Below are 14,038 nucleotides of genomic sequence, written 5' to 3' on the forward strand. Positions count from 1 at the left end.
TAGCCATAGTAAATAAATGCTTGGGGTTATGTGGATAGGGAAGAGTGAAGGCCCTAGGTTCTTTCGGAGAGTTGGTGCAGAGTTGATGGGCTGAATGGCCTCCTTCTGCACTGTGGGGATTCTATGATTCTATTCTTCTATGATTCAAACCTGAGCTCTGATCAGCATGTTCTCAATACCAGATATGTGGGACCTTGCAAGTACTTCGGTGTTTGGGATTTTGTCCTGCTATCTGTTGTTGCAAATAGACTTTAAGCAACAAAGGTGGACTGCATCTTATTACCTTATGTGATGCTGGTATAACCACCATTGAAAAGCGATGTGAAAACCACTGCCTGGTAGACTTTGACCTTTGTTTCGAGACAACTCCATGATCTCTCCAAACCTGTGGTTGAGCCTGCCGATTGTTGAGCTACGATGGATGATTTTATTATCCAATGCGATGTTGTTGGTGAGAACAACACCCCCCAAGATAGTGGTTGAGGGGTGTAATGTTGATGGTGAGGATAGGGTCTTGGAGTTTGTGGTCACAGGCAGGTTGATTCCAGATCTCTCTCTTTTTCAGACTCATTGCAAGGCCGTAGTGTTCTGAGGCTTAGGCAAAGTGGTCAACAAGTGACTGGGTGTCCTCGTGAGTGTGTGTTATGAGACCACATTTGTCAGCAAGAAAGTTCAGTTTGTAGCTGTATTATGATCCTTGCATGAACTTGGAGCATTTGTAGATTGAAGATTGACATTTGTCCTGAACTGAGTGTATATGCCTGAAGGAGTCTATTACTGTTTTAGGATGAGAATATAGCAGCAAGGTATTTGTGAGATTATTAGGACAAGGATACAGTGATGGCATGCACATGTGGGAGGTATCATCAAGAGGACGCAGTGACGGTGTGTGTGCAAACATGTTTTGTGTACTGGCTATAAATGAGAATGTACACACGTGTGTGCTTCAGCTTGCTGCGGGACAGACATTGAAGTAATGCTATGCACACATAGACTGGCTATTAGAAAGTGGATGAAGCAATGAAATATGTGCCCGCAACCAGCCGTTAGGAGAGGGAGGTAGCGATGGAATGTGTCTATTGACTAGAGAGGAAATTTGCAGCTCCTGAGGGTGTGTAAGTGGTGATTGTGAGGAAGATTGTCCAATTCTGGTTGCATGTACGTGCCAGCTATTAGGAAAAGCAGTGAAGTGTTAGAAAGTAAGCGTATGTTCTGGCTATTAAGAAGGCAATTTAGCAATTGAGTATGTACGTGGTAGCCATTAGGAGAAGAACACGACAATGTAGTGACTATATGCTGAATATTGGAAAGAACAGTGAGTGTGTGTGTGTGTGTGGTTGTGTGCTGGCTTGGAAGAAGGTATAATGAAGCAGTATTTGTGTACATGTAGTTTTGGGTAAGCATGTTGAAATTGAGTTTCAGTAAGTCTGTTGCAGATTGTCTCGTATTTTAGGGTGATCAGTGCAGCATCAGTGAATTGTTTCATAGACTGCAGGCAATCCTGTGTGCTCAGCGGCAAACATGGTCAGGGAGTTGCCATGGTTACAGCTGGTACTTGCTGATGGTAAGATCATAGCGATTTAATTATTTTTAAAGTGCTGGTGGCTTGCAGGGAAGATATTTTGAGTTGAATTGTTATGTCGTGCATGAATTCTGCAGGTATGTATAATATCAAGCAGCCTATCACCTTCACTTTTACACCATGTAATGTCTAACACATAGCTCTGAATGTGTTACAACGCAGTTCAAAGTCACACCAAGGGTGGCAAAAATTGCAAGACTGAGGCTTGTATAGTTGCCACCTAACTCACCACTCCATAAGGTGCCACTACCCAGAAGTATATCCCTTGAGGTGTCATCTTGCCGCTTTGTGTAAATTGGACATTATCGGATACGCCACCCGTAAGGCACCTCACCTGTTGCTCCTTCCTTCCTTTCAGGCACAAGTAGGTTTACATTAACAGTGCAATGACGTTACTGTGAAAATCCCCTCGTCGCCACACTGTGTTCGGGTACACTGAGGGAGAATTTAGCATGGCCAATGCACCTGACCAGCACATCTTTCGGACTGATGGAAGGAAACCAGAGCACCCGGAGGAAACTCATGCAGACACGGGGAGAACGTGCAGACTCCACACAGACAGTGACCCAAGCTGGGAATGGAACCCGGGTCCCTTGCGCTGTGAGGCAACAGTGCTAGCCACTGTGCCACCGTGCCGCCCTGCTGACTTCAATGGAAGTTCAACCATTGCCCACAATTAGAATTACTCCCTCTGTATGTTATTTTATATAATATTTACCAAACCAATTATTATTTCACTCAGTTTGATCAGGATAATGCATCAAAATGTTGGTTGTGTGTACCCATGATGGGTTGCAATTTGCAATTGAAGTGATATTAATCTCGTATCACATGAATCAAGAACAGAATTTTTGGGACCAGAATGAGCCAGAGATGGCTCATGGGTTGAATAATGTTGACGCTGAGTCCAGAGGAAAGGGCTCATTGGCAGCACTAATATAGACAATCTATGATGTGGGTTTGTATTCACCTTAGGTTCTTCCCACAGAGAGGAGGAAAACTGGACCACAAAAATATAAACATATTTTATAAACACCCTCTTCACCCATCACCCACCTGGGAATACAGGAACAGGAGTAGGCCATTCAGCCCATCAAGCCTGCTCCACTATTCAATACAAGCATGGCTGATTGGACACCTCAATGCCTTTTACCCACCTCAATGCCTTTACCCACACTATCCCCATAACCCTATACATTGTCATTACTCCGAAATCTGTCAATCTCCGTATTAAACATTCTCAATGACTGAGCTTCCACAGCCCTTTGGGGTAGAGAATTCCAAAAGATTCACAACTCTGAATAAAAGAAAATTCTCCCATCTCGGTCCTAAGTAGCTTTTCTCATATTTTGAAATTGTGACCCTGGTTCTCGACTCGCCAACCTAGGGAAGCATCTTACCTGCATCAACCCTGTCTATTCCATTAAGTATTTTGTAGGTTTCAAAGAAATCACCTCTCACTCTTCGATACTCCAGAGAATGCAGGTCGACGCGGGCGGCACAGTGGTTAGCACTGCTGCCTCACAGTGCCAGGGACCCAGATCCAATTCCCGGCTTGGGTCACTGTCTGTGAGGAGTTTGCACATTCTCCCCGTGTCTGCATGGGTTTCCTCCGGGTGCTCCAGTTTCCTCCCACAGTCCAAAGATGTGCGGGTTAGGTTGATTGGCCATGCTAAATTGCCCCTTAGTGTCAGGGGGACTAGCTAGGTTAAATGCATGGGGTTATGGCGATAGGGCTGTGTGGGATTGTGATCGATGTAGACTTGATGGGCTGTACGGCCTCCTTCTGCACTGTAGGATTCTATGATTTTCTGAGTTTCCCCAATCTCTCGCCATTCCTGGAGTCTAGCGAACTTCGTTGCACTCCCTCTGTGGCAATGATATTCTTTCTGAGGTAAGGGACCAAAACAACACACAGTATCTCAGGGGCGGTCGAACCAAGCTTCTGTACAATATGCAATAAGCAAGACTTCACTTCTCCTGTACCTTGTATGACATTTGCAAATGCAACTGGAAACAAATCTTTAGCTCTTGTAAGACAACTTTTAAAAGAAATAGGCATAGAAAAAAGGCCAATCCAATGTTGTACCTGTGCCTGCTAATAGTTCTGATTTAATTAGATTTATTATTGTCGCATGTATTGGTATACAGTGAAAAGTATCGTTTCTTGCGTGCTATACAGTCAAAGCATACCATTCATAGAGAAGGAAAGGAGAGAGCGCAGAATGTAGTGTTACAGTCATAGCTACGGTGTAGAGAAAGATCAATTTAATGCGAGGTAGGTCCATTCAAAAGTCTGATGGCAGCAGGGAAGGAGTTGTTCTTGGGTCGGTTGGTAAGTGTCCTCAGACTTTTGTATCCTTTTCCCAATGGATGAAGGTGGAAGAGAGAATGTCCTGGATGCTTGGGGGTCCTTAATTATGCTGGCTGCTTTTCCAAGGCAGCGGGAAGTGTAGACAATGTCAATGGGTGGAAGGCTGGTTTGAGTGATGGACTGGGCTTCGTTCATGACCCTTTGTAATTTCTTGCGGTCTTAGATAGAGCAAGAGCCATACCAAGCTGTGATACAACCAGAAAGAATGCTTTCTATAGAGCATCTGTAAAAGTTGGTGAGAGTCATAGTGGACATACCAAATTTCGTTAGTCTTCTGAGAAAGCAGAGGCGTTGGTGGGCTTTCTTAACTATAGTGTCGGCATGGGGGGGGATCAGGACAGGTTGTTGGTAATAGTATAAATACAGCAATGATCAAAAAAGACAATTAGCTCAGAAAGGTATTTATCTGCTCATCAGTGCGGGGGGTTTGGAGTACTTTCATCATTTCAGTCACAGATTGATTCAGTTGCAGATTATTTATTCACAGAAGGAGATGGGGAATAAAACACACTCTATTCTAACAAGATGTCACGGTCTGAACTGTAAGAACAAAATCCATTTGCCACACTGGGTAACCTTGTGACTTGCCTGGACATTAGTACCGAATTAGAGTCAGCTTTGCGCTTAAGTGGGACTAGGATTGACATTGAAACATTTTGAATCCATTTCAAGTTGGACACTTGTGCCAATTTATCTGTGTCATGTTGCCAGCATGGCATACATGTCTGTAGTATAATGGGTTAACTTGAACTGTGTGAGGTGCTAATGAGACATAGTATACATCATCACAGGAAGTGATGCCGATTCGCATGATCTTGTTCTCTCTTGTACAACCTTGTCGTGAAATTTAGCTCACAGTAAGATGTATTCCAAAAAAAGTTGGCATTTTCCTTGTAAATATTTTGCATTAGCATAACAAGACCAGTAATATTATCTGGTGGCAGTGAGTGAAGGAAAAAATATGGAAAAGTCTCTGCCATTACTGGAAAGCTTCAAGCAGGTTGCAATTGTCAAGCAGGCAGAAGCATGGCCAAAATGGCACTGAAGATCTACCAGATATCAGACCGAATCAGGCCTTGTGGCAAAGCCAAGCGGTGAGCAGTTCAGTACGCTGTGATATGCGATGGTGCCTCTGCAGGCAACATCTTAGTTAGGCACTGTAGGGATTCTATGAAGATACATAGGTAAAGTACATTGTTCAATTAAGTACTTTGAGCTCATATAAGTTGCTAACAGCTGGGACACATGGATGTGTGAGGGGGAGAGCTGTGTGACGAAAAGAATCTTATTAAACTCAGTAATGAAAAGCTCTGTGCCTTGGTGTTGACTCTAACCAGTTTGGATTCCATTAACAGGGCAGACTAAATTTAACAAGCATACCTCATGACAAGAAGAAAATATTGATACATTTATCATTGTTCTGTCTAGACTTGCAGAGAACTGTGTACATGGCTTTTTAAAAAGTGAACTAATCAGGGATAGAATTGTTGTCGGTGTCTTGGAAATGCAACTGGAAACAAATCTTTAGCCCTGTAAGACAACTTTTAAAAGAAATAGGCATGGAAAAAAGGCCAATCCAATGTTGTACCTGTGCCTGCTAATAGTTTTGATTTGATTAGATTTATTATTGTCGCATGTATTGGTATAGATGAAGCATCATCTAACCACTTGAAGTCGAGAGATAAGTTAACCTTAGAAGACAAATCAACTGGACCAGCAAGCCGAAGTCAGGAAGCAAATTCAATCGGCGATTTCGGGGTGACAAAAATGACTGAATCAGTGGGGTATGTTAAATTTAAAAGGAGAGGTGTCCGTATAAAGGCAGGGGAATTAGGAAGAGCATCCATTAACTATCCCAGTTAACTGTAATTGGTGTAGTGGGAAGAAATGGGAGTGAGAAACATTTTCAGCCAAAGAGGCCTTTCATGCTCTGTGTCACAGCAAGCAACTCGTACAGAATAAGCAAAAGGAGAAGCCTTCAAAAGGTGACAAGATCTCTGAAGTAGAAGGTAACAGTGATATTGTGCTGCCTTTCCTGCAGAGATCAGGAACCAAGCAGAAGCTACTGACATGCTGATATCCTGGGAAAAAAGACGCAATTTAAGTTAGACACAGGTGCAGCAGTTTTGGTTCTTTCTGATGCTGAACAGATATTGATGTTGTAGAAAAGTTTTCTTCAGCCATCATATAGAATCTCACACAAGCTTGGAGGTATAGAACTCAAGGTCGTAGGATAACTGAATCCCTTCAATATATAGAGAGAAAATTCACTGAAACCTTATATGATCCTGAACCAGTGTTGTTCACTCTTAAGCAGGAAAGCCTGTCCAGACTTACATCTAATTTGCAGATTACAGCAACTAGAAAGCTGAGAATATCCTAAAAACTTCAGAGCTGAACTTCCACAGTTGTTCACAGCACCAGCAAAGCTGAGGACAGCATATCATCTTATTCTACATCCTGAAACGAAGCTAGTGTATCTGTTTACATGCAGAAAAGTTCATCATCCAGTTTTGCCAAAAGTCATGAAGGAAATTTACACTATTTTGAAGCGAGGTGTTATTTCATTTGTCACAGAACCAACACGTCATTGCTTAGGGTTGATCCCAGTGCCAAAACCCAATGGAACTATCGAGAAACCTACTTTCTCAGGAGGCTAAGCAAATTTGGCATGTCCGCTATGACTCTCACCAACTTTTACAGATGCACCATAGAAAGCATTCTTTCTGGTTGTGCCACAGCTGGTATGGCTCCTGCTCTGTAGAAGGCCCCAAGGAGTTGTGAACGAAGCCCAGTCCATCATGCAAAACAGCCTCTCATCCATTGACTCTGTCTACACTTCCTGCTGCCTCAGAAAAGCAGCCAACATAATTAAGAATCCAACGTACCCTGGACATTCTCTCTTCCACCTTCTTCTACCGGGAAAAAGATATCAAAGTCTAAGGTCACATACCAACCGACTCAAGAACAGCTTCTTTCCTGCTGCCATCAGAATTTTGAATGGACCTACCTCATATTAACTTGATCTTTCTCTACACTCTAACTATGACTGCAACACTACATTCTGCACCCTCTCCTTTCATTCTCTATGAACGGTATGCTTTGTCTGTATAGTGCACAAGAAACAATACTTTTCACTGTAAACCAATACATGTGACAATAATAAATCAAATCAAAACTATTAGCAGGTGTACCAGGCGACGATACAATGCTGGATATACAAACTCATGTTAAGTTGATCTTTCTCGACAGCCTAGCCATGACTGTAACACTACTAATTCCTGGAATGGCAGGACTGACATATGAAGAAAGACTGGATTGACTAGGCTTGTACTCACTGGAATTTAGAAGAATGAGAGGGGATCTCATAGAAACATATAGAATCCTGATGTGACTGGACAGGCGAGATGTGGGAAGAATGTTCCTGATATTTGGGAATTCCTAAACTAGGGGTCACAGTCTAAGAATAAGAAGGAAGCCATTCAGAACTGAGATGAGGAAGAACTTATTCACTCAGAGAGTTGTGAACCTATGGAATTCTGTACTACAGAAAGCTGTTAGGCCTCGTTGGATATGTTCAAGAGGGAACTGGATGTGGCCCTTGCGGCTAAAGGGATCAAGGGGTATGGAGAGAAAGCGGGAGTGGGATACTGGAAGTGCATGATCAGCCATGATCATATTGAACAGTGGTGCAGGCTCAAAGAGCCAAAACGCCTACTCCTGCACCTATTTTCTATTCTGCACCCTCTGCTTTCCTTCTCTATGTATGATATGCTTTGTCTGTATAGCGCGCAAGAAAAAATACTTTTCCTTGTATACTAATACATGTGACAATAATGAATCAAATCAAATTGAGTGGAGCTTACTCAACTGGACGAAGCAGTTGAGTGCCAAGTTCATCCTATGTGGATGAGAATTTGGCAAAATTGGGAAAGGGTTCAACCTTCACAAAGCTCAATGTAAATATTGGTTTTTGACAACTATCTTTCAATGAAGAATCTATGTTGCTCACAATTTTCATTGTACCATTTGGGAAGTTGTGTTTCAAAAAATTATCAATTGGCACCAGATCAGAACCAGAAATCTTCCAGGTTAAGTATCCTCGAGGACTGATGGAGTTGTCTGTCGCATGGATGCTCTCCTGCTCATTGGATCCACTCATACAAAACATGACACAAGTGCAAGCTTTGCTACATAACCGATAGGAAGTAGGACTTATACTCAACAACAAATTTGGACTTTCACAGTCAACTATCAAGTTCCTTGGGCATTATAATAACTCCAGGAGTCAGCTGTAAAAGAACAGTGCTTTATTGCACAAACTAAAGTAAAGCAAAACCACAAGCCCGTGGTGAACACAAACAGGTCCCAACCAGGACAATACAACAATGGACCCATTCAGGGGCCTGCTTTATATTCGGCTCAGTATATGAGCTCCACCTGGTTAGTTAGTTACCAATCCCCAGAGAGCTTGTATTCAATGAATTGTACAGGGAGGTCAATCAATGATTCCCCATGCAAGCCCTGGGGGTTATCACAGGCATATTGTGGATGCACCTGGTGTCCAAGTTGGCCCACAGAGGACAAGAACATTGAATACAGGAGTTGGGACGTCTTGTTGAAGTTGTATAAGACATTGGTAAGGCCACACTTGGAATACTATGTAAAGGTTCTGGTCACCCTATTATAGAAAGGATATTATTAAACTAGAAAGAGTGCAGAAAAGATTTACTAAGGTGTTACTGGGACTTGATGGATTGAGTTATAAGGAGAAACTGGATAGACTGGGACTTTTTTCCCTGGAGAATAGGTGGCTTAGGGGTGATCTTATAGAGGTCTATAAAATAACGGATGGCATAGATCAGCTAGATAGTCAACATATTTTCCCAAAAGGTAGGGGAGTCTAAAACTAGAGTGCATAGGTTTCAGATGAGAGATACAAAATGGTCCAGAGGGCATTTTTTTCACATAGAGAATGGTGAGTGTCTGGAACAAGCTGCCAGAGGCGGTAGTAGAAGCGGGTACAGTTTTGTCTTTTAAAAAGCATTTGGACAGTTACATAGGTAAGATGGACATAGAGGGATATGGGCCAAACACAGGCAATTGGGACTACCTTAGTGGTTAAAAAAAGTGCCTGTTTCCATGCTGTAAACCTCTATGACTCTATGACTCTAAGTACAATCAAGGAGTTTCTCACTCCTCATGATGCGACTGACCTCCAGAGATTAATGAATATTATAAACTAAGCCGAATAGTTTTTGCTCAACCTTGCTGTCATCAATGAGCCACTATGCCAATTGTTATGACAAGTCAATATATAGAAACATAGAACATAGGAGCAGGAGTAGGCTTTATGCCTTTTAGCCTGCTCTGCCATTCATTATGATGATGGCTGATCATCCAACTCACTAGCCTGATCCCGTCTTCCCCCCCATATCCTTTGGTCCCCTTCACTCCCAAGAGCTATATCAAACTCCTTCTTGAAAACATGCAATATTTTAGCCTCAACTGCTTTCTGTGCGAACAAATTTTATACTTTGGATGAAATTACCACTCTTTGGATGAAGAGATTTCTCCTCATCTCAGTCCTAAAAGTTCCACCCCTTATCTTTAGACTATGGCCCCTGGTTCTGGACACTCCCACCATCGGGAACATCCTTTCTGCATGTACCCTGTCTAGTCCTGTTATAATTTTACAGGTTTCTATGAGATTTCCCCCTCTTCCCCCCGCCCCCCCCCACCGCTCATTCTCCTAAATCCCTGTGACTATAATCCTAACTGACTCAAATACTCCTCATATGACAGTCCTGCCATCCCAGGAAGCAGTCTGGTAACCCTTCGCTGCACTCCCTCTATAGCAGGAATATTCTTCCTCATCTTGTCATCTTCCTTCCCATCAAGATCATGGGAACATCTTGGGATGGACCTCTTTGAACACAGAGGAAAAACGTTTTTGATCGTAGTGAGAATCCTACGCCAGATGGGTAGAAGTCAACAACTGCAGGGCCACTTTTCTGAAGCAGTGGTTACATCGCTGATGGAGATATTTGCAACACATGGAATCTGAGATCTTGTATTCTCAGACTGTGGACCACAATTTTCCAGCAAATATTTTAAAGAGTTCACAGCATTGAGTGGATTTCCCCATCTTACTAGGTCATCAAGATACAATCTAGTCAACAGTGAAGCTAAAAGAGGAGTGCATACAGTGAAAGCATTACTGAAGAACGACTACATCCAACTTGCACTCCTGAGCTACTGTTCACTCAACTCCAAAATGGTATAGAACCAATTGAACTCCTGATGGAAATATGATTGAGGATTCAACTTTCCTCTGACCCATGCACATGGATGTCATGAGTACAAACAGACTCAAGGGGCAAAATGTCCTAATCCTGCTCCTAATTCGTCTGTGAGCTCGTGACTTGGGAAAGGGAGAAGGAGGAAGAGCAGCATTCCAGCCAGATATGGAACTGTGACAAACGTCACAAAACATGCCAGATCTCCAAGTTTGAGTCCAAGTTTGCCACGGACCAGAGGCTGAGCATTCCTATCTCATCCAGACAGAATAATGGTACATTGAGATGGTGTGGAGATGGAACAGATGTGCACAGTTGCCACGCAGAAGCAACCTTCTACACAATTGAAGCAGTCATCTACCAAACCGGAACAGACCAGAGATGCTGCGTTCATCGAGAGACCTGGACGACAACCAGATTGATCAACTTGAGTCTTCCATAAATTGTCCTTCTAAACCAGCAGAACTTGAGCGAGCAACCCCACAGACTCAAATCTTTAATACCTTTCAAAAGGGCTGAGAACCTGTTTAGGTAGGATAGTTAAACCGTTACAATTGTTCCCTCTGTATAAAAAAAATTGAAGTCAGAGACTTGGGGGCGAGATGTAGTATAGGGGATTAATTCTAAAAGTGATATGCTAATGAGACAGTACACACATCGCAGGAAGTGATGCAATGTAGCATGATCTTGCACACCCTTGTGGTGAGATGTCGCTCACAGCAAGATATGTTCCAATAAAGCTGATCTTTCCCTTACCTCAACAGACTGTAAATATTCTGCATTAGCCCAGCAAGATCAAGAATATTATAGTGTCCAATGTTGAAAACACGAAGAAAATGTGCTTCTGATATGCAGTTAATATGACAAAGATTTATTGATAGTAAGCGAAATACTGAAAGTTGACACAGTGACCATGAACAGATGAGTAGGGTTATATAAATCCTTGTATTTTATGACAGCATTATGGCTAACAGCTATGCATTGTTGCTATGTATTGGAACAAGACTGTGGTTGTCAATGCAGCAGTGTTGGTGAGCGGAGCTGTTAGCATGCACAGTTGGGGAAAACAATGGAAAATATGGAGAGAACATGACAGAGTTGGGTACCTCACTGGAGGCAGCGTGGGATCAAATAATTCAGAGGAAGGCTGACACCATAAAATGTTCATTGGCTGTCACCTTAGGGTGGAATCTACAAAGGAGATTGATTAAAACAAAACCTTTTAAAATGGCATCAACGGGTTGAAAGAGCGGCGCTCACTACCCACGGTGCCGGGGTGTACATCACAGGGCAGACTCCTGCCACCGATTTGGAATTTCATGTGTTATAACTGAACCTCGAAATGAGCTGTGTGTACCATCACTGTCACACGCCAGTAACTGACAGCTCGAAGGATTTAAAAGCTTGTCGGCAGATGCACACGAGCTGCGTCAGGGACAGCTGAAAGAGTCCTTTGTAGATGAGTAATACCTCTTCCTAACTAATCTGTCACTGATTTGATGGGCAATTTTGATCCCGAGTTATTACAGATCAAGCTTCAATTCCTCTCTGTGTAGAAAGTATTTGGACTGAATATTATCACCGAGGGCCTAGCAGCTGAAACAGGATGCTGGGGAAGTCATATTGCAGCTTGTGACAGATATTTGCAATGCCAATTCGCAGGGTAATTGGCTAAACCGGTCCCTGTTAAATACCGTTAAAGTGGGAGCGCTGCAGTTATTTTAGCTGTTTTTTTTTATCAATGGGCATTGCAAAAGAGTAGCAGGGGAGTGGTTTCCCACAGTGAGGAGAAAAGGTTAACTCACCTCAAGCCATGTTTCCTATCACTCAGCAGCTGTTTGAAGAGTAGGAGACGTCAAGGGTGAAGGTGTCCGCTGCTCTGCTCAGTGAGGGCATGACAGGTGCGCCACACAGCGCAGGTGAGCGTGCTGAGGGGCTGAATAAGTAGGTGCTTTCACCACCAAGTCTATTGGTGGCTAAACAAAAGTAGAAACAAAACCTTATTTTGTTTTACAGCGATGGGGGAGGGGAGAAAAGCCTGAGTTATTTCTTGTTTTTGTTTTAAAAAGACCTGAAGAAAATTGTCATCTGTCTCTCATTGATATTGTATTATATTCTCAATTCTCAGTGCCGGCCAGAAAGGAGAATCATATGGTTTCTATAATAGGCAGCCAATCTGCAAAGCCAGACTATTTGAAAATTTATCACAGCTTGTCTGGTGTCAGCCGTGGCTCAGTTTGGAGCCTGAGGCGGGAGGCTTAAATCCAACACCATGAATTGTATGCAAAAGCCGGAATTTTACGACCTCACTCGGGCGAGGCTCGTAAAATCCCTCCCGAGGCCAATGGAGAATTCCGTTCTGCAAACCTCGCCGGCCCCGATTCAGGAACAGGAGTGCCGGTAAAATTCTGGCCAAAATCCCCGCTGAGTCACCGAGGGAGTGCTGCACTACCAGAGGTACTGGGCTATAAATTCGATCGTGCCATCCCGATTTTTCAGGCAAAAAAGGGACACCATTATTTCCAATAAAGTTTATTTATTAGTGTCACAAGTAGGTTTACATTAACACTGCAATGAAGTTACTATGAAAATCCCCTAGTCTCCACACTCCCGCGCCTGTTCGGGCACACTGAGGGAGAATTTAGCACAGCCAATGCACCTAACCAGCACGTCTTTCGGACTGTGGGAGGAAACCGGAGCACCCGGAGGAAACCCACGCAGACAGTGACCCAAGCTGGGATTCAAACAATTGTGCCACTCCGCCACCCCTCATGTGCAGAGGGGTAACAGCTCGCCATGTTGATTTGTGCTGCTCCATCAGCATCCTGGGCACATGCAAGAACATTATAAATAAGTCTTGACATTGGACTGCCACGCTGTTCCACTCACTGTTTGAGAAACTCTCCCATCAACTTATGGTACCAATGGGCAGGAAGGACCCTTTAGCACTCTCTCAAAGGCTGGTTCACCATTTACAGATTAATCATCAATGTACCATTTGAAGCTGGCTAAATCTTGGGATCACACCTCAGCATCCCCTTAGCATTGCATGAAAACAGAAAGCAGATGCTGTTACTGACACGGATGAGAGAGAACTAAAGCAGGAATTCCCTTTTACTGTGCGTAACCAGTGTGTTTTTAAAAAGGAAGGTGTGGGTGTTTCTTAACCCCTGGTCAATTAGAATAAGCAGCTCAAGCTATCATGGGTTTAAATAAAGAATATTATTCACATGTTCACTTCGGATCCTATTTTACACACCACACACACAGGAAAAATGAGTTAAAGAGAATAGTGCACCAAGGCTGGCGAAGAAGGCATTTTCCCGACTGAAGGGTAGTCTAGGTGGATTCAAAGGGGGCGATTCTCCCAAAAGTGCTGAATTGGCGGGAAAACTAATCTAGATCGCGACAGTTCTGTCAGTTCAGCTTCTCACCTGAATCTTCACACTCTGTGCACTGAAGAAGTCCCAGTCACGAATCTCATTAAAAACCCAGGGGGGGTGGGGCCTATTTGCGGTGCAGTCTGACAGTTCTGGAACTCCGCACATGCACAGTGGCCCCAAACTGTCAAACTCCCATTTGCTGGCCAACCCAATCGCTGGCCAGCTTGGGACCCCCCGCAGTGCTGCCCCTCCAGCACCCACCATAGCCCGATCGCGGCCACCACAACAATTCCCGGGCCAGCCCTGACCGCCCTCTGCCCCAGAGCACCCCGATGCCCAGGCCCCACCCCCCAGCAGTGGCGATCCCCCCACCCCCCTCACCCCGGCAGAGCCCCCTCGC

Source organism: Mustelus asterias, chromosome 3 (genome assembly GCF_964213995.1).
Source record: "Mustelus asterias chromosome 3, sMusAst1.hap1.1, whole genome shotgun sequence".
Classification (NCBI taxonomy): Eukaryota; Metazoa; Chordata; class Chondrichthyes; order Carcharhiniformes; family Triakidae; genus Mustelus; species Mustelus asterias.